This window comes from Ambystoma mexicanum, chromosome 6p (assembly GCF_040938575.1).
Source record: "Ambystoma mexicanum isolate Mex_15411 chromosome 6p, UKY_AmexF1_1, whole genome shotgun sequence".
Taxonomy (NCBI): domain Eukaryota; kingdom Metazoa; phylum Chordata; class Amphibia; order Caudata; family Ambystomatidae; genus Ambystoma; species Ambystoma mexicanum.
Genome location: NC_090935.1, coordinates 1,414,574,038 through 1,414,594,441, shown reverse-complemented (window position 1 = coordinate 1,414,594,441; position 20,404 = coordinate 1,414,574,038).

The window sequence follows — 20,404 nt, the reverse complement described above, 5'->3', positions numbered from 1 at the left end:
GGTTCTGATGTACTTGCAAAATGTCCATAATAGTTATTTTAGGAATCCGTTTTTGAGGGTAAGAAAGAACTTGTACTTGACAAGGGGTTCTGGCAGCTCGCTCTTGACCAAGGGAATTGGACATCGAGTGTTGATAGTGTGAAGGACAGAAGGAGCGAGAAACCCTATAACACCTCCTGATGTTCTTCAAGGGCTTAACCCACCAGAGATTTGTTTACATGGGGACATTTTTCACGTTCAATAGAACATTATCAAGTAAGAAATGTTGGGCGATTTTAATAGGTGGTGAAAATGTGCATCTGGTTTTAGCTACTATAAACGTTTTGAATACGATATTTTAAACTAGCCACTTATAATACTTTTAGAGGAGGCAACTGTGCTTTTGAATTGTAATGATTGATCTGGATTTTGACTGACTTTAAATTGTTGATCTTAAATTGGTGTTTTATGTATTGAATCAGTTAAAAGGTTTGTGATAAACCAATACTTAAAAATAAAAATGAAATAATGAAAATTTGAATTAACAAGCTCTGCACATTTTTTTAAACTAATTTATGCCTTGCCATTGCAGCACAGAGTCACAATAATCCCTAAACCCTTAGTACATGACAACATGAATGATACAAATGTGCACCATACATTAAATATAGCACTTGAAGGGAGGAAAGGGGTTAATTCTTTAGAACCCAATCCCAAAGCCACCAACATTCAGGTTACAATTAGACTGATGGTACCAGACCCATACAGTCACATTACATGCCTAGAAAAATTGATGCAAAGTAGAACTTCCAGTAATTGAATGTAATCGAATGTTTTCCATAGACAGGAGTGTAATACCAATAGTTAAAGAATTCCTTAAATATCAGTGGCACGTGCTAAAATTGTAGTCTTTAGCCTACATTTCCATGGAGCAAAGTAGAGCCCAAGAAAAATGTCCAAATGCGTAAAAAGTACCATCAAAGTCATGTTCAGGTAAAATCAGGAGCTCCCCATACGAATCAACAGGGCAAAATGAGTATGCACAGACACGGTAGTGGGGACAAGCAGCAACGTTCCAGCTCTGCCCCACAGCTCCGGGGAAGACAGCACCTGACTCGAGGGGACACCAAAGTAGACCTCTTGAGGATCTGCAGTGACTGTTTCCAAGGCCAAGTAGCCTGAAGGAAGAAGGGACAGACAACATGATTCAGGCCAGTGCAAATGAACAGCAAAATGCAGTAGATGAGGTCTGTGAGACAGGCATAGTATCAAGAGAGACACAGGCTCAAAAGTATTCATTTTAAAACCTTTATTTACTAAGGTTCCTGGAGTGGTGGAATGCCTGACTGGCCGTAACTCTAAAAGGATGGTTCCCTTAACTGATGGTTCTAATGGCTGTCGTCATTTAATAGTCCAAAACAAACATCTGTCTGTGTCTAAGCCTATGCTTGCTCTCACGCTGTACAAAAATGTGATAGGAAGTCTTTTGGAAAGGAGAAATAGTGGTTCAACAAAAACAGTGAAACCAAAGCTGGTTTCAGGTGACCTTCTCACCAGGTGCAATTTGGTCAATGTAACAAAGAGGGGTTCACTCACCAGGGCTGTTCGTACAACCTTCTCCACAGGGCCCTTGTAGTGAATTCAAACACCTCCAATATGCTTGAGTTCCTTGGGGTTCCCTTCCCCGAGCTTTAACTTGTTCACTTTCAGCTTTCAATGTAAAACACAGTCTACTCTTCTCAATAGGCCTCTTAGGGTTCCCTTGCCCAAGCTCAGGCCTCTTCCAGCTTTCAAAACACAAAGTCAGTTTCTCCAATAGGCCTCTCAGGGTTACCTTCCCCAAGCTCAGGCCTCTTCCAACTTTCAAAACACAAAGCAGGTGGTTAGGATGTGCCTTTTCTCATGTGCAATTTTTCCTCTAACATCCTCTTGTGGGGTAGACTCAGAGGCTTTTGAAAACGCTAGGCTCTTTTCCTCAGCGTGACCACTCTGACCCTTTTCCCCTCTCTTGATTCGTTACTTTCACTTCCTTTTGCAATTTTTATCTTCAGGTGCTTCCTGCACCATTTTCCTATGTTCCTTCACTTTTCCTGTGCATACTTGCATTGCCTTTTATTATTTATCTTGTTTGTGCTTCCCACAAGCTTCTTTCATACTTTCGCACACTGTTGCACTTGCTTCTTTCTTTTTGGGTCCCTCGCACGCTTTTTATACTGTATTTTCCTTTTGTGCCTCTTTTCCCACAGCCTTGTGGCCCTCTTTGGGTCACTCGCACCCTCTTTTATACTGTCCTTTCCTTCATGCCTCTTGCACCTTCTCCACGGGCTCCTGGCCCTCTTTCATTCATATTGTGTTATAGTTCAATACATACACGCGCGTCTTACGCTTACACTGTTACTTGCAACTTTGTTGAAGACTTCCCGTCAGCTTCAACGAACGCCCATTCAAATGCGGTCCTCTTTCTTATATGTTTCTGGCGTTATATTGTATTGCGCTCTTCAAAACCCGACTCTGCAAAGCTTTCAGACTCACCGGACTGACTGTTGCTCTTGATCCCGAGGTCAGGGTCTCACCACCTGCCCCTCGGACACTCTTGGTCTGTGTCACCGGCCCAGAGGAATGAGCATTCACACAAACGGGTTCTGTGGGGCACCAGCATGCCTCTCGGAACCCACATATGGACCCGTCTTGGCTCCCTGGAAACACTGCTCCCTCGCCACATGTCTGCCCTTTTTGCATGGCAGTTCCTCAGTGTCCTGGGCTCTAGCCTCTGGTCCTTGGCAATTCTGGCGGCTCTGCACCTCTCCCAACTCGTTCTCCTGCTGACTCTGCTACTCGTTCATACCTTTGTGTCAGACCACACCTTTTATACTGAAAAAACCAGTCAAGTGGAGTCAGTTGTGAATGTTTACTAGTGAATGCCTGACCCTCCCTGACTCTATTAGTAGGACAACTTCAGTTCTTTCTATGGTAGGTTTCCCTTACTTTCTCAATGTTATTCCTATGGGTAATATTTGCTGATCTTAGTCGCCTCTTCCTCGTCTCAGGATTTAGTGAAAATGGGGAGGGGGAATGGGGTGCGACTGGAGATACTCCATAAAGGCTGAGGGAGAGTAGGGTGGTTTTGGGGCTGGTTAAATACCATGTCTCGTCCTTAGGTATTTTCCCCCAATCCCTCGTGACCCTCCACCCAGGTGATCCTCCCTCGCTTGTCCATCCCCAGGGATGGCATCCAAAAGCGATGGCCCTTCCCTGGCCACCTGAATGGAAGATCCTGAGGGAGTGGGTGGGAGAATACCGTCAGGTTTCTCACAGGTCCTACAGAAACATTCGACCACAGGAACCCCTGAGGGTAAATATATTGAATAACCTACTGCCCTGGGGTAAGTACTCATTGGAATGGTTCTGAAACACAGCCCATGAACAACAAAACAAACAAGTGAGCAAAATATATAATTTCGCATTGCCGTTTGCAATTCTTAGCTTGACGATTGGACTACTTATCTCCAAATAGATGTTAATCATAAAATGTGAGTGCAGTGTCTAAATCGATTGAAGAACTTTCACTTGAAGCTGAGAAATTTGAGTGGATTAATTCAACCACTAAAAGGTTTCTAGTGAATGTTTATCCAATCAAACCATTGTTACACATTTTACACAAAATACATAACTCTGTACTTGTCATTCCGGGACAATCTATCATTTGGCAAAGGCTAGAGCTTTTAGCACCATATATTTATTCGATTTTTACAACCCTGTGTTGAGTCTGCATCTACTTATTTTAAGGAAAGCAGGGGCAATAGAGAATGTGCCTCGCGCAGAAGGGGAGCGCAATTAATGGGTGGGGTTGGTCAAATTTCACCATCGCCAGTGCACCCCAGACTAGTATGTTGAACTTGTGTCCTAACTTCCTATTATTGGAAAAGTTGCATAATCGTCAATCTCCCGAAATCGCCTATACTGATAGCACAGGGCTGGACCCCACGCTGTGTAAGGCGAATGGGTGGGGTTGGTCAAATTTTACTATCCCTTTTACACCCTAGACTGGTCTGCCAACCTCTGGCCAAAATGTCAGCCCACCAACTGTTGTGAGGCTGGAGCCAACAATTGAAAAATCAGTAATCTCCCGAAATTGCCAATACTGATAGCACATGGCTGGACCCCGCCCTGTGCAGGGCGAAGGGCTGGTGTTGGTCACATTTCACTATCGCCAGTAAACCCCAGACCGGTATGCCGACCTTGGGCTAAAATCTCAGCCCACCAACTGTTATTGGGCCAGAGCCAACCCCAAACATACAAACACACTTTCACAAATATATAGGCTGATGCTATGCCTTCTATCCCTGCCTGTGTCCATTGTTGTGCCCATGCCCTTCCTTGCCTGCGATGCTGATGCTATGCTCTTCAAACCTGCGCCTGTGCCCATTGTTGTGCCCATTCCCTCACTTGCCTGTGATGCTGATGCTATGCCTACTATGCCTGCGCCTGTGCCCATTGTTGTACCCATGCCCTTACTTACTAGTGACGCTGATGCTATGCCTACTATACCTGTGCCCATGCCCTCACTTGCCTGTGATGCTGCTGCTATGCCTACTATGCTTGCACCTGTGCCCATTGATGTGCCCATGCCCCTACCTGCTAGTAATGCTGCTGGCACGCTCACTATGCTAGCCCCTCTGCCTTTCTGTGCACTCATGCCCATACACGCGTGTGTTGGTGATACGGTGCTTACCTCACCTCCTGTGCCTGCTCTTGTGCCTACTGGTATGCCCATGCCGCTACCTGCCTGTGATGTGCCCACTGGTACGCCCATGCCATTACCTGCCTGTGATGTTGACATTGCGCACACTGTGCCCGCGCCTGGATCCCTTGTTGATCCTCTCCCTTCTCCTGCTAATGACAACACATATATGTCCACATCTGCTTCGCAGCTGCTAACCTCGGGCGCCAATAGCCCAGAACTGTGCACACCACCTGAAACCCTTCTAGGTACACCCCGGCTGTCTGCCACTCTTAGCTGTGCATTGGTCAACGCCCGATCGCTACCAGCCCATGCGCTAGATGTCCATTACCTCATTATCAAGGATAACCTCGGCCTCCTCATAATTACTGAAACCTGGCTGAATGAAGCCTCGGGCCCTGCACTCTGACTCTCCATCCCAACTGGGTACATGATCTTCAGACGAAACCGTACTCACCTGAGAGGTGGTGGAGTGGCCCTTATCGCTAGAGAAACCTTTGCTATTAGGGGGGTCCAAGGGGAGCACGGACATAACTGTGACTACCTCCTACTCAAAATCAACCTCTCCCATAACTGAACCATCACCGTGCATATTGTCTATCGACCCCCGGGTCCCATTGCTGAATTCCATGAGACCCTCATCCTCTTCCTGTCTGACAACATCAAAAAGACCTCTCAAGTCCTGCTCCTGGGTGATCTAAATCTAGGCCTTAATGACCCTAAGGATTCCCATGCTAATACCTTGAATAAAGCCCTATCCACCCTAGGGTTCTCTCATATGATCTCTGAGCCTACACACATCAAAGGACGCACCTTGGATTGGATCAGTCAACACAATTGCGTGGTCCGAATCACTGCCAACACTCCTATTCCATGGTCTGACCACCACGATATTCAATTTGTACTCAATACTAATAAAGTGTCCCCTAAGCCTATAACCCCATGTCCAGCGGCCCTCGCTAGAAGCTCTCGTCAATTTACCTCTGAAAATATTGTACCTTTCCTCACGGGGCCTGCCCTGCAGCCTCCATTTTCCAAAGACCCTGACATTCTCACTAGTACTTTTAAATTTATCCTTACCCAAGCTGTAGACGTGATCGCTCCTTTCACCCTAAAGAAAGCCAAAAAAGTTAAACATTCCAATGCCTGGTTCTCTGGGGAGCTGCTTGAACTACGCTCGAAGAAAAGGCTTGCACTCTCAGCCTCGAAAATCAACCCCTCTGAAGCCACTAGGAGTGCTTTCAAGGCTATGTCCAAAGTTTACAAAGCTAACATAATCCAGGCTAAAGCCACTTCATTCAACTCAAGGATTAACAATGCCAAATCAGGGTCAAAAGAAATCTTCACCATCTTTAGAAAGTTGGAGAAACCGTCTACTCCTCCCCCTACTCTACTTAAGGACGTAAAATGGTGCAATAGCATTCAGTCTGCCATGCTGGATAAGCTTAATACCCTGCAAAGCCTATGCGAGTCAAGGGCGGTCTTCAAGCAAAGACTACTGTTTCACTGTGCTGCGTGCCACGAGGGGCTCTGCTGTGCGCGGTGTGCCGACTCCTTGCACTTCACTGCGCCAGCTCGAGGAGAAACACAAACCAGTCAGCGAGAGCAACGGGACGGAGGCAGAGGCCAGAGGACTCAAAGTCCCATAACCACCAGCATCCCAGCTCCCTGGCACTTTCACTTCAAGTATTACAAGGACTGCATCTGTGAGGCTCCGCCTACAGGAAGTTCAAGATAAAAACACAGAACCAGCACTCTTGCGCTGTAAAGCCTGTGCGAGTCAAGGGTGATCTTCAAGCAACGACTACTGTTTCACTGTGCTGCGTGCCACGAGGGGCTGTGCTGTGCATGGTGTGCGGACTCCTTGCAATTCACTGCACCAGCTTGAGGAGAAACACAAACCAGTCAGCGAGAGCAACGGGACGGAGGCAGAGGCCAGAGGACTCAGTCCCATAACCACCAGCATCCCGGCTCCCTGGCACTTTCACTTTAAGTATTACAAGGACTGCATCTGTGAGGCTCCGCCTACAGGAAGTTCAACATAAAAACACAGAACCAGCACCCTTGCGGCGTAAAGCCCGTGCGAGTCAAGGGCGGTCTTCAAGCAAAGACTACTGTTTCACTGTGCTGCGTGCCATGAGGGGCTGTGCTGTGTGCAGTGTGCGGACTCCTTGCACTTCACTGCGCCAGCTCGAGGAGAAACACAAACCAGTCAGCGAGAGCAACGGGACAGAGGCAGAGGCCGGAGGACTCAGTCCCATAACCACCAGCATCCCGGCTCCCTGGCACTTTCACTTTAAGTATTACAAGGACTGCATCTGTGAGGCTACGCCTACAGGAAGTTCAACATAAAAACACAGAACCAGCACCCTTGCGGCGTAAAGCCCGTGCGAGTCAAGGGCGGTCTTCAAGTAACGACTACTGTTTCACTGTGCTGCGTGCCACGAGGGGCTGTGCTGTGCGTGGTGGGCGGACTCCTTACACATCACTGCGCCAGCTCGAGGTGAAACACAAACCAGTCAGCGAGAGCAACGGGACGGAGGCAGAGGCCAGAGGACTCAAAGTCCCATAACCACCAGCATCCCAGCTCCTTGGCACTTTCACTTTAAGTATTACAAGGACTGCATCTGTGAGGCTCCGCCTACAGGAAGTTCAAGATAAAAACACAGAACCAGCACCCTTGCGCTGTAAAGCCTGTGCGAGTCAAGGGTGATCTTCAAGCAACGACTACTGTTTCACTGTGCTGCGTGCCACGAGGGGCTGTGCTGTGCATGGTGTGCGGACTCCTTGCAATTCACTGCACCAGCTTGAGGAGAAACACAAACCAGTCAGCGAGAGCAATGGGACGGAGGCAGAGGCCAGAGGACTCAGTCCCATAACTACCAGCATCCCAGCTCCCTGGCACTTTCACTTTAAGTATTACAAGGACTGCATCTGTGAGGCTCCGCCTACAGGAAGTTCAACATAAAAACACAGAACCAGCACCCTTGCGGCGTAAAGCCCGTGCGAGTCAAGGGCGGTCTTCAAGCAAAGACTACTGTTTCACTGTGCTGCGTGCCATGAGGGGCTGTGCTGTGCGCGGTGTGCGGACTCCTTGCACTTCACTGCGCCAGCTTGAGGAGAAACACAAACCAGTCAGCGAGAGCAACGGGACAGAGGCAGAGGCCGGAGGACTCAGTTCCATAACCACCAGCATCCCGGCTCCCTGGCACTTTCACTTTAAGTATTACAAGGACTGCATCTGTGAGGCTACGCCTACAGGAAGTTCAACATAAAAACACAGAACCAGCACCCTTGCGGCGTAAAGCCCGTGCGAGTCAAGGGCGGTCTTCAAGTAACGACTACTGTTTCACTGTGCTGCGTGACACGAGGGGCTGTGCTGTGCATGGTGGGCGGACTCCTTACACTTCACTGCGCCAGCTCGAGGAGAAACACAAACCAGTCAGCGAGAGCAACAGGACGGAGGCAGAGGCCAGAGGACTCAAAGTCCCATAACCACCAGCATCCCGGCTCCCTGGCACTTTTGCTTTAAGTATTACAAGGACTGCATCTGTGAGGCTCCGCCTACAGGAGGTTCAACATAAAAACCCAGAACCAGCACCCTTGCAGCGTAAAGCCAGTGCGAGTCAAGGGCGGTCTTCAAGCAACGACTACTGTTTCACTGTGCTGCGTGCCACGAGGGCCTGTGCTGTGCGCGGTGTGCGGACTCCTTGCACTTCACTGCGCCAGCTCGAGGAGAAACACAAACCAGTCAGCGAGAGCAACAGGACAGAGGCAGAGGCCGGAGGACTCAGTCCCATAACCACCAGCATCCGAGCTCCCTGGCACTTTCACTTCAAGTATTACAAGGACTGCATCTGTGAGGCTCCGCCTACAGGAAGTTCAAGATAAAAACACAGAACCAGCACCCTTGCACTGTAAAGCCTGTGCGAGTCAAGGGTGATCTTCAAGCAACGACTACTGTTTCACTGTGCTGCGTGCCACGAGGGGCTGTGCTGTGCATGGTGTGCGGACTCCTTGCAATTCACTGCACCAGCTTGAGGAGAAACACAAACCAGTCAGCGAGAGCAACGGGACGGAGGCAGAGGCCAGAGGACTCAGTCCCATAACCACCAGCCTCCCGGCTCCCTGGCACTTTCACTTTAAGTATTACAAGGACTGCATCTGTGAGGCTCCGCCTACAGGAAGTTCAACATAAAAACACAGAACCAGCACCCTTGCGGCGTAAAGCCCGTGCGAGTCAAGGGCGGTCTTCAAGCAAAGACTACTGTTTCACTGTGCTGCGTGCCATGAGGGGCTGTGCTGTGCGCGGTGTGCGGACTCCTTGCACTTCACTGCGCCAGCTCGAGGAGAAACACAAACCAGTCAGTGAGAGCAACGGGACAGAGGCAGAGGCCGGAGGACTCAGTCCCATAACCACCAGCATCCCAGCTCCCTGGCACTTTCACTTTAAGTATTACAAGGACTGCATCTGTGAGGCTACGCCTACAGGAAGTTCAAGATAAAAACACAGAACCAGCACCCTTGCGCTGTAAAGCCTGTGGGAGTCAAGGGTGATCTTCAAGCAACGACTACTGTTTCACTGTGCTGCGTGCCACGAGGGGCTGTGCTGTGCATGGTGTGCGGACTCCTTGCAATTCACTGCACCAGCTTGAGGAGAAACACAAACCAGTCAGCGAGAGCAACGGGACAGAGGCAGAGGCCAGAGGACTCAGTCCCATAACCACCAGCATCCCGGCTCCCTGGCACTTTCACTTTACGTATTACAAGGACTGCATCTGTGAGGCTCCGCCTACAGGAAGTTCAACATAAAAACACAGAACCAGCACCCTTGCGGCGTAAAGCCAGTGCGAGTCAAGGGCGGTCTTCAAGCAAAGACTACTGTTTCACTGTGCTGCGTGCCATGAGGGGCTGTGCTGTGCGCGGTGTGCGGACTCCTTGCACTTCACTGCGCCAGCTCGAGGAGAAACACAAACCAGTCAGCGAGAGCTACGGGACAGAGGCAGAGGCCGGAGGACTCAGTCCCATAACCACCAGCATCCCGGCTCCCTGGCACTTTCACTTTAAGTATTACAAGGACTGCATCTGTGAGGCTACGCCTACAGGAAGTTCAACATAAAAACACAGAACCAGCACCCTTGCGGCGTAAAGCCCGTGCGAGTCAAGGGCGGTCTTCAAGTAACGACTACTGTTTCACTGTGCTGCGTGCCACGAGGAGCTGTGCTGTGCGTGGTGGGCGGACTCCTTACACTTCACTGCGCCAGCTCGAGGAGAAACACAAACCAGTCAGCGAGAGCAACAGGACAGAGGCAGAGGCCAGAGAACTCAAAGTCCCATAACCACCAGCATCCCGGCTCCCTGGCACTTTTGCTTTAAGTATTACAAGGACTGCATCTGTGAGGCTCTGCCTACAGGAGGTTCAACATAAAAACCCAGAACCAGCACCCTTGCGGCATAAAGCCAGTGCGAGTCAAGGGCGGTCTTCAAGCAACGACTACTGTTTCACTGTGCTGCGTGCCACGAGGGCCTGTGCTGTGCGCGGTGTGCGGACTCCTTGCACTTCACTGCGCCAGCTCAAGGAGAAACACAAACCAGTCAACGAGAGCAACGAGACGGAGGCAGAGGCCAGAGGACTCAAAGTCCCATAACCACCAGCATCCCAGCTCCCTGGCACTTTCACTTTAAGTATTACAAGGACTGCATCTGTGAGGCTCCGCCTACAGGAGGTTCAACATAAAAACACAGAACCAGCACCCTTGCGGTGTAAAGCCTGTGCGAGTCAAGGGCGGTCTTCAAGCAATGACTACTGTTTCACTGTTTGCTGCTTTGCCGTGCACCGTGACCTGACCACAAACTACCCAATTCACTATCATGAAGCCAGCCGCACTAAGAACTGAAGAGGGTCCGTATTGGAACCAGGAGCCTTGTGGCCGACTAAGACCCGAGAGAAGAGGAAAGTTAGCAGCATTCAGTTAAGGTAAAGTTCTACCCTATATTAACTATTTCCTGCAATCACAAACATTTACACAACGAAAAGGATGTCAAGGGTTGTTCTATCACCATCTATTGAGATATGTAAAGAAACCCCAACTTATGAAAATCTGCTTCAGCCCCGCGGGGGTGACACTGAACTGCAAGCACCAACAACTAACATAAACAATACGATTGACCTAATATCACCCACTCCCAACAAACTCTTGTCCCCGGAAAACACAGCCTCAGAAGATGAGGAAATGGAGGACAACTGTATGTCAGGAAAAAAGGGTAAGGGCTCCCTGTACCTGCTTGACTGTCCTCTGGTAGCCTCGCCCATCTCCCAAAAAACATGCAACCAACGGGATATGGTGACTCGTTGCCATTAGCCAATTCACTCCCAGAGGTTGGGGAGAGGGGTGGTTCAGTCAATGTTATGCCCTCAAGGGATTTATTCATATTTGGAACAGGCACTAAATCCAAACAGAAACCTTTACGCTACAACGCATCTGCTAAAGGTTTGAATCCGTTGGGTCTCACGTCTACCCTAGGTTCCTATCCTGACATCTTCAATACTAATCAAAGCTCTACGAACGTCAAGATGTCCGTACAGCACACAGTTGGGGCAGATCTAACCTCCGTCCCTCCACCCTTTGCTCATTCACAGAAAGGAGTAGGACAGGGGTGCACAACTGATTTTGACAGAGGGCCGAAAGTACCTTACATGAGAGCTATAGTGGGCCGAAAAGTAAATGTGGGCGGGGCGGTAGGCGGGGCGTGGCAGGAGGCTTTTTAAACCCCCAATTTGTACTAAACACATAGAAAAAGAATGTTTTTGAGGGGTAACGATTTTTATTTGCATTTCAAACTTACATTTTGTACTACACATTTTCCATTGTTATAATGTATTTCTATTTAGTTATTGTATCTCGCCTATTTAATTAACTTATATATATTTTATTGACCCTAGATTGGACATGCCGTTATTTTGGACTGCTACAGTTTGCTACAGGTTTGCCTCAAAAAGCCAAAGATGAACATCTCCTAACTGTGCCTGTTTTAGCTTTATTATTGGGTTCACTCTTGGAGTGCAACACTATGCCCCATGCCCCCCTCACCCCCAACCAAACACTATGCCCCATGGCCCGCTCAGACCCAACCAAACACTATGCCCCATGGCCCCCTCACACCCAACCAAACATTATACCCCATGGCACCCTCACCCCCAACCAAACACTATGCCCCATGGCCCCCTCACCCCCAACCAAACATTATGCCCCATGTCCCTCACCCCGAACCAAACACTATGCCCCATGGCCCCCTCACCCCCAACCAAACACTATACCCCATGGCCCCCTCACCCCCAACCAAACACTATGCCCCAGGGCCCCCTTACTCCCAACCAAACACTATGCCCCATGGCCCCCTCACACCCAACCAAACACAATGTCCGATGGCCCCCTCACCCCCAACCAAACACTATGCCCCATATCCCTCACCCCCAACCAAACACTATGCCCCATGTCCCTCACCCCAACCAAACACTATGCCCCAGGCCCCCCTCACCCCCAAGCAAACACTATGCCCCATGGCCCCCTCACCCCCAACCAAACACTATGCCCCATGGCCCCCTCACCCCCAACCAAACACTATGCCCCATGGCCCCCTCACACCCAACCAAACATTATGCCCCATGGCACCCTCACCCCCAACCAAACACTATGCCCCATGGCCGCCTCACCCCCAACCAAACATTATGCCCCATGTCCCTCACCCCCAACCAAACACTATGCCCCAGGGTCCCCTTACCCCCAACCAAACACTATGCCCCATGGCCCCCTCACACCCAACCAAACATTATGCCCCACTCCAAACCCCCCACCTCCCAACTCAGCACCCACACAAACATGCACCCATATAGACTCGAACCCCCCACCCCCCACCCAACTCCAAACCCCCACCCCCCATATCAGCACACACACAAACCAGCACCCATACAGACCCGAACCCCCACCCCCCAACTCAGCACACACACAAACATGCACCCATACAGACCCGAACCCCCCACCCCCAAGTCCAAACCCCCCACCCCCAACTCAGCACACACACTCTCAAGCATGCACCCATACAGACCCGAACCCCCACCCCCCAACTCAGCACACACACAAACATGCACCCATACAGACCAGAACCCCCCACCCCCCAAATCAGCACACACACAAACCAGCACCCATACAGACCCGAACCCCCCCCAACTCAGCACACACAAACATGCACCCATACAGACCAGAACCCCCCACCCCCCAACTCCAAACCCCCCACCCCCAAATCAGCACACACACAAACCAGCACCCATACAGACCCGAACCCCCCACCCCCCAACTCAGCACACACACAAACATGCACCCATACAGACCCCAACCCCCCACCCCCAGCTCAGCACACAAAAAACATTCAAATCAAAACATTCATAAACATCCGACACTCCCCCCACCCCCGCATCTCAACATACACACAAAAAACATTCAAATCCAAACATTCATACACATCCGACACCCCCCCACCCCCGCATCTCAACATACACACAAAAAACATTAAAATCCAAACATTCATACACATCTGACACCCCACCACCCCCACATCTCAACATACACACAAAATACATTCAAATCCAAACATTCATACACATCCGACACACATCCGACACCCCCCAACCCCCCGCATCTCAACATACACACAAAAAACATTCAACTCCAAACATTCATACACATCCGACACACACCCGACACCCCCCCATCGCAACATACACACAAACATAAAGCAAAACAGACCCGACACACAAACACAAACAGACCACTTACCGGAGACGTGCTGGAAACGACGTGGTGCGTGTGTGTGCTGAGCCAATGAGGGCCAGTGTTTTGTCCAGCCCGGAAGACAACAAAGACTTTCCTAATGGAGGGCGGCCGCAGGCCGCCCTCCATTAGGAAAGTCTTTGTGCCTCGCGGGCCGGACAAAAGAGCATGGCGGGCCGCAACTGGCCCACGGGCGTATGTTGTGCACCCATGGAGTAGTAGTAGGTCCCGAGGTTTACTCTAACGTCATGCATAAGCCACTACACCAAAGATCTGTACAACACAGATATGGGGGGGTCCACTAGTAGGCTTCCACTAGCAGAAGTTTGACAGCAGACACCATTCTCAAGCAAAAGACACTGCGGCCCAGCTGTCCTGTCTGACGAAGATCTTCTGCTGGACCTTGCAGTGGCACAGGTCGAAGAGCAGTCCCAACGAACTGCGCAAATCGACGCAAGATTGATTTCAGCATTTGCTATCACTATGTCTCCATTTGTGAAACTAATTGAGACCCAGAATGAGCAACTTCGTGACCAGACCACTGTACTTGCTATGATGCATTCGAAGTTAATCTTTGTGGAAGGGTTTATTTCAACTCTTCAGTCCAATTTGGACAAAAACACAGACCAAATTACACACATTTTTAAGAGCATATTGGACCCAATCATTCCACAAAAAGAAAAATGGAGAGCAGACAGGCTGAGTTGTAACTCATTGTCAATAAGTGCCCAAATAGACCCCTTACACACGAAATCCCACAGTTTTTTATAAACTCTGCAGTTTCTTAAAGAAGAAAAAAAACTCATGAGAGTTGTATCATAGAGAAAAATCTCTCAAACAAAATTTTTTTATATGTTGGAACTGTGTGAATCATGAACATAAAAGCACAATTCCAGGAGAAATCAGACATCAAAAATGTTTTTTTGGACCACAACAGAACAAACAAGGATATGTTTTCAACACATTGGACCAAAGCGTTTTTTGAACAAAATCAAGGACAGTGTGTATGTAACAAACCCAACCTCTGTCAGGGTTTGTCAGAAATGCACAATTCAATAGTGTGAAGTTACAAAACAAGATTCTTGCGCGCTCCAAGGAAGTGGTCTGAAAGTGGCTGTCTGCTGGTACTGCTGTGAAACGCTGCCGGAGAAACTTCCACTTCAAAGGACTTCAAAGGACTTTACATTGACTTTGTTTTAAGTACGGGGATACTTCTACCATCTCTACCCACATATAATATAATTTATGAGTCTCTACTATAATTATAGACTCTAATTTTATGTTTATATTCATTTTTTTATTTTTTAGGCCACGCCCACTTCCTGAAAAAAATCCTTAAAACCACCCGAGCGCGCGCTCCAAGGAAGTGGTCTGAAAGTGGCTGCCTGCTGTCCGCTCCTCGCAGCGCAGCCGAGCAGCCTGTCAGACCTGCTCGTATTTCAAATATCTGCGCAATAACTGAGTTGTCTCAGAACTGCGCGAACGGCACCTGCCGTCGCTGTGTGAAGCACTCGCTTCATTCCATGAAAGTGAATTCATACGTTCCTCGCACAGAGCTTATTACTGATTACGCTGAAATCTTCAGAGCGGTAGCGGGTTTACTGCAAGTTGTGCCCGCTCTCCTACACTGGCTAGAGGGATTGTGTATCCACCACACAGTAAGACGGCCAGCTCTGACTCTTACTCAGAGCCGGCCACTGGGGGCGTACTCTCAGGAGTAAATAACAGTACCTGCTGCTGTTTGCTATGTTATTTGAAGATGAGAGCGCTCTAGACGGAAAATGTCATCAATGTATTAGTGTGATTATGATGCTTATACTGTGATATATTTTAAGAAAAGAATTAATACTCCTTGCTGTTGCACTTGATGAGGAGAGCGTTCTAACTGAACAATGCTCTGTGCATTGATGAATTAATGATGCTTTTACTAGTGAGGTACTAAAAGAGAGAAATAATACTATTTGTTACTCCTTGCTGCCGTACTTGATGAGGGGAGTATTTTAGGCGAGTAATGCAACTAGTGACCTCATGAAATTTATACTGGTGATTGACTTTTAGGAGTGAAATAATACTGTTTGATGCTGTCTGCTGTTGCACCTGATGAGGAGAGCGTTTCAGGCGAGCAATGCAACCAGGGCACTAACGTGCTATTGAGGCTGATATTGGTTATATAGTTTCAGGCGAGGAATAATACTGTCCGCTGTTGTTTGCTGCTGTACCTGATGAGGAGAGCGTTTCAGGCGAGCATTACAACTAGTGCACAAGCAACCCAATGGTGTTCTTACTGGTGATTTACTCTTAGAAGCTGAATAAGATTGTCTGCTGTTGTTTGTTGCTGCACCTGATGAGTAGAGCATTTCAGGTGAGCAATGCATTGGTGCATAAGTGAGGTAATGACAACTACTTCAAACTTATGAATTGAGAAAGGGAGTAATTATATTGCGCCTTACTGCTTGTCTGCTCACATATCTACTCAGCTACCTGTTTACTGACTTTGTTATTTAATCATGAGCTCCCATATTACTTAATATGCCCACTGCCGTAGGATATCACTATCAGTGCGTATATGAGTATTAACTTAAACGTTACTGAATACTGCTAGCTACTCCTTTTTGCAAACATGGCCGGCGGACTAAGAAGTGTTAAAGGCAATTAATCACTCCTTATCCACTCCTATCCAGTAACATAGATTCCCTTGTATGTCATGGGAGAACTGCATACATGGATCCAGTTGCTCTGGAAGCTCATATTGTTACGCCCAATAAAGAAGAGCTGCCCATGCCCTGTCCTACTGCCCATATCGCCCAAATACACGTACAGGGAACTTCACCAACTTCGATCCCTCCACAGTCTCACGTTCCCCTTGTGCTCTCCCCCGTTCCCCTCTCCATCAGCCCTGAGGTACGTAAGGCCATTGACGATTTTAAAAGTTGTTCCGAATCGCCACTTGCCTATGAGACTGATAAAAGGCAATTCGACCTAACAATGGAGAAAATGGAGGCATTAGACAAGGCCGTTTGTCGTTCCATTGGCACCTTGACTCCAATTGTATTTAACTCGGTAAAAAAACGCATGTCTTTTCATTCGCACCTCCCAACCCACTCCAAAAGCCTGATGGACATGAGCACCGAACCTGACGATGACATAAACAACGAACAATTTCCTCCCCAAATTACCTTTTCCCCTGAACCTGTGCCAACCTACAATAAATCTCCTCCTCTATCACCACCTCCAGATGAGAGTCAAATCCAACACTCTCCTGGTTCTTTTCCGGTGATCAGCCAGATCCTAGACTTACTCGATAAAGGTCATGACCTGACCCATCTTGAATTGAAGGAGATTAAATCAATGCTCCTACTTATGTCCTCAAAGATGGATCGTATTGAAGGATTCATCATGGCAGCCAAAACACTAACAAATATCAAACCTGAATCCATCGTAAATCAATCACCTGTGACCAAGCCTCAGAAAAATACAACCACTCAGTGCTGTCTTGTACAAACTCCCACATCCATATCAATTCCAGTGGAAGCACTGACAAATCCTGCCACATCCAACTGTAACAATAATTCTAGTGACATATCAATAGCCATAGAAAAAATGAATACTATTATAGCACTATACACCCCAATATCCATCCCGTTAAAAGACGGCCCTGACAGTCCAACTCCTTTGCTCAAAGCATTAGAACATATGAAACCTGATCCCCAACAATATTCTCCAACAGAGACGAATACTGGCTTCATGTCTTGAAGCGAAAAAACTCCACCAAAGGGTTGTCAAAAGGCACGTCAAAAGAAGGAACGATGCTTTAATCAAAAGCTCTAATCATGAATGTGCTCCGTTTAATCAACCTCCACTTACCACTATTGAAATATCCACTGACGAAGACCACATAGATCTTCAACAACTCTCCAAAGAGAGCCAGGCAGCCTTAATCTCATCTACAAAACCCAGTGCCAAATCCACTAATGAAGTAACAAACACCTCGAAAATATCTACTCTGCCTATTGAAACTAACTCCCCCAAAGCTATCAATTCAGATAATCTAAACAACAAAGAACTAACGACAGATCCTAAGGAGAGCAATGATGTGCCAACAACATCCAAAAAGAAAAATAAAAACAACTAAAAAAATAATAACGTGGCATCAAAAAATTCACCTCCGCCCCTAGGGTCTCCAAATGGGCAAGCCTCAAAGCAATTGAATCAAATCGAATCTGGCCAATTATTTCCCAACATGTGGCAGAATCCGCACTACTCGCCACGACGAGATTTTGCCTTTGGATTCCGCTACCACTGTAATGACTAAAACTTACAGTGAAGCTTGTATAAACATTCCAAATACTACTGGAATTACTAACCCTTCCAATACCATTAACCCTATGGCCACGGTTAATGGATGTCAAAAAGACCCACCTCAATTTCCTTTATTAATGGCTCAAATTCCATGTTTACGTTCGAGCCATTCAAATTTGATTAGTACCAAGGTCCTAACATCTACTCCTCCTGAGTCTCCTATGGATCCCAAAGGTTCTACTATCACGACTGACAAAATAGATTTATCTACCCTAGTGCGACCTAAAATAATAGGCAATGGACTAGGAAAAGTAACTTTGCTCACAACATCACCTGCAACGGATCCATCTGTTTTGCACACAAATAAATTGGACATGCACACCGTTTTGCCTTCTCTTAAACAGAATTGCACACTTGTGCATGGTCCTCCACTACACAGATCCATCTCTGAATCTCAAACCTCCACAATGTTAACCCACCATGACATTCTGGATATTCTGAGGAAGGAACTTTATGAGCGATCTCTGAAAGTCAATCTCGAGAGTGAACCACTTAGAGCAAACTCGACTAGTCTGATTGTCCATGCTCCTTCCTCAGAAAATACTTCCGACCCCATATAAAATCGTTTGATCGCTCTCCTGTCAAAACTGAACACACCATAATGGAAAAACATCATCTCATAGGCTTTGAAGGGAAATGTGACGTACATGGGACAAATCGCATTAATCGAGCTTTCCTTCTGTCACTTTTCAGCCGAATCCCTCAACTACGGATGTTTGAATCTGTTGATATTCTGAGAGTATCCTTATCTATACAAAATAACTTCCGTGCTGTGTGTTATTTATCCTCTGAAACTGTCAAGCAATACTTATGATTTAATAGAGAAGGCATAAAAGAAGAAGGCCTTGTTCTAAGCTCAATAGAAAATGAACAAGATGCAATGAAATTCATTCATTATAAATACCCTCAGGCTCCTAATCTTGAATCACAATCTACTTCACCATCCAAACTGAACGAGGATGGAAATGGAGCTATTAATGAATTTTTGACCAGAGCGGGCATTTCCAACGACCTTCCGTGGCTTGCTCCTATGCTTAACTCTCTTCTTAAATCTAAATATCTACCCTCCACATCATAGCTGCCTATAAAAACTGTCTTAACTTTCCAATCCTGGAACTCATGTGGATATACTAACCTCATGAAATGGCACTCAATGATTGATTGCCTCAACCGTCCTTTAATTTGAATGATTCAGGAAACTATGAAAACTACCACCTTCTCACTACCTGATTATACAACGTACTGTATTCCAGATATACGTTCCTCCGTTGGTCGCCCCTCTGGAGGTATTGTGATAGCTGTGGATAATGCTCTAACGGTCACTTCAAAAATTGTTTGGATGGCCACCAACTTGCTTGCGATATTAGTAGAGACAAATATCCACAGCTATCCCCATCTAATTATTATCACAATTTATTGGAACCCGATGCACACTCTGATAAATGAGATGATCGACATTGTTGAAAACTGCTTAGAATTTGTGACTCACGAATATGGAAACATCGAAATAATATTAGGCGGAGATTTCAACTGTCATTGTAGGACTAACAATGAGCTTGGAGGCTCCTCAAACAATGCACTATCAAAACGTAGGGGTGCAACATGGAGGAATTTCCTAAAGGACTGGGTCTTAGATATTATTATACCGGACCAATAATCCAACTGGACTACATGGTCAAGAGATGTAAAAACCTCAACAATTGACTTTATATTTGTCACCTACAATTTACTCTCAATATCTTTACCGTTAGTAATTACTCAGATGCCGTATGGATACCACGCACAAATATTAGGCACTCTGAACCTTAAGCTTTCTATCTCAGTAGTTGATCCTTCGACAACGTTGTGTGAAATAGACCGTCCACTGGTCTCTCTTAGATGGATGGACTCAAGGTCTATGCAAGCAATTTACTCAATATGTAACATCAGCCATTGACAACTGCCGTATCACTGAAGGAATCTCTATGGATGCTATGGAACAACTCTATGCAGAAATAATCTATGCTGCATTATCACATTTTAGCAAAAAAAAAAAGTATTGCTATTAAAAATCGACATCCATTTGATTCTTCGTGCAAAACACAGAAAAAGGAAAAAAATAAGGCCCTACGAGTTTTGAAAAGAAACAATGAATTATCCCGCAAAATGTTACAAATGCAGAGAAACCGTATTGTGGCTGCATATAAACAAAATTTAAAACACATAAGGCTATTAAGACATAACAAACTTAACTGTAATCTTATTCGAGCTATAACGGCCCATGACACACGAACTATCTGGCGAACAATTAACAACACCAACGTTCAAGCGTCGACCAATGCCATACCTGAATCTACCTGGCATACTTATATCACAAACAAATTTCAGATTCCAGATCAATTTCTGAATATCTGCACACCTATGTTACCTTATCAAGATCTCCCGCGATTAAAGTGGTCCTTTGCTGACATCAAGTGGGCTATAACCAAACTTACTTATTCTAAATCAGCTGGCCCAG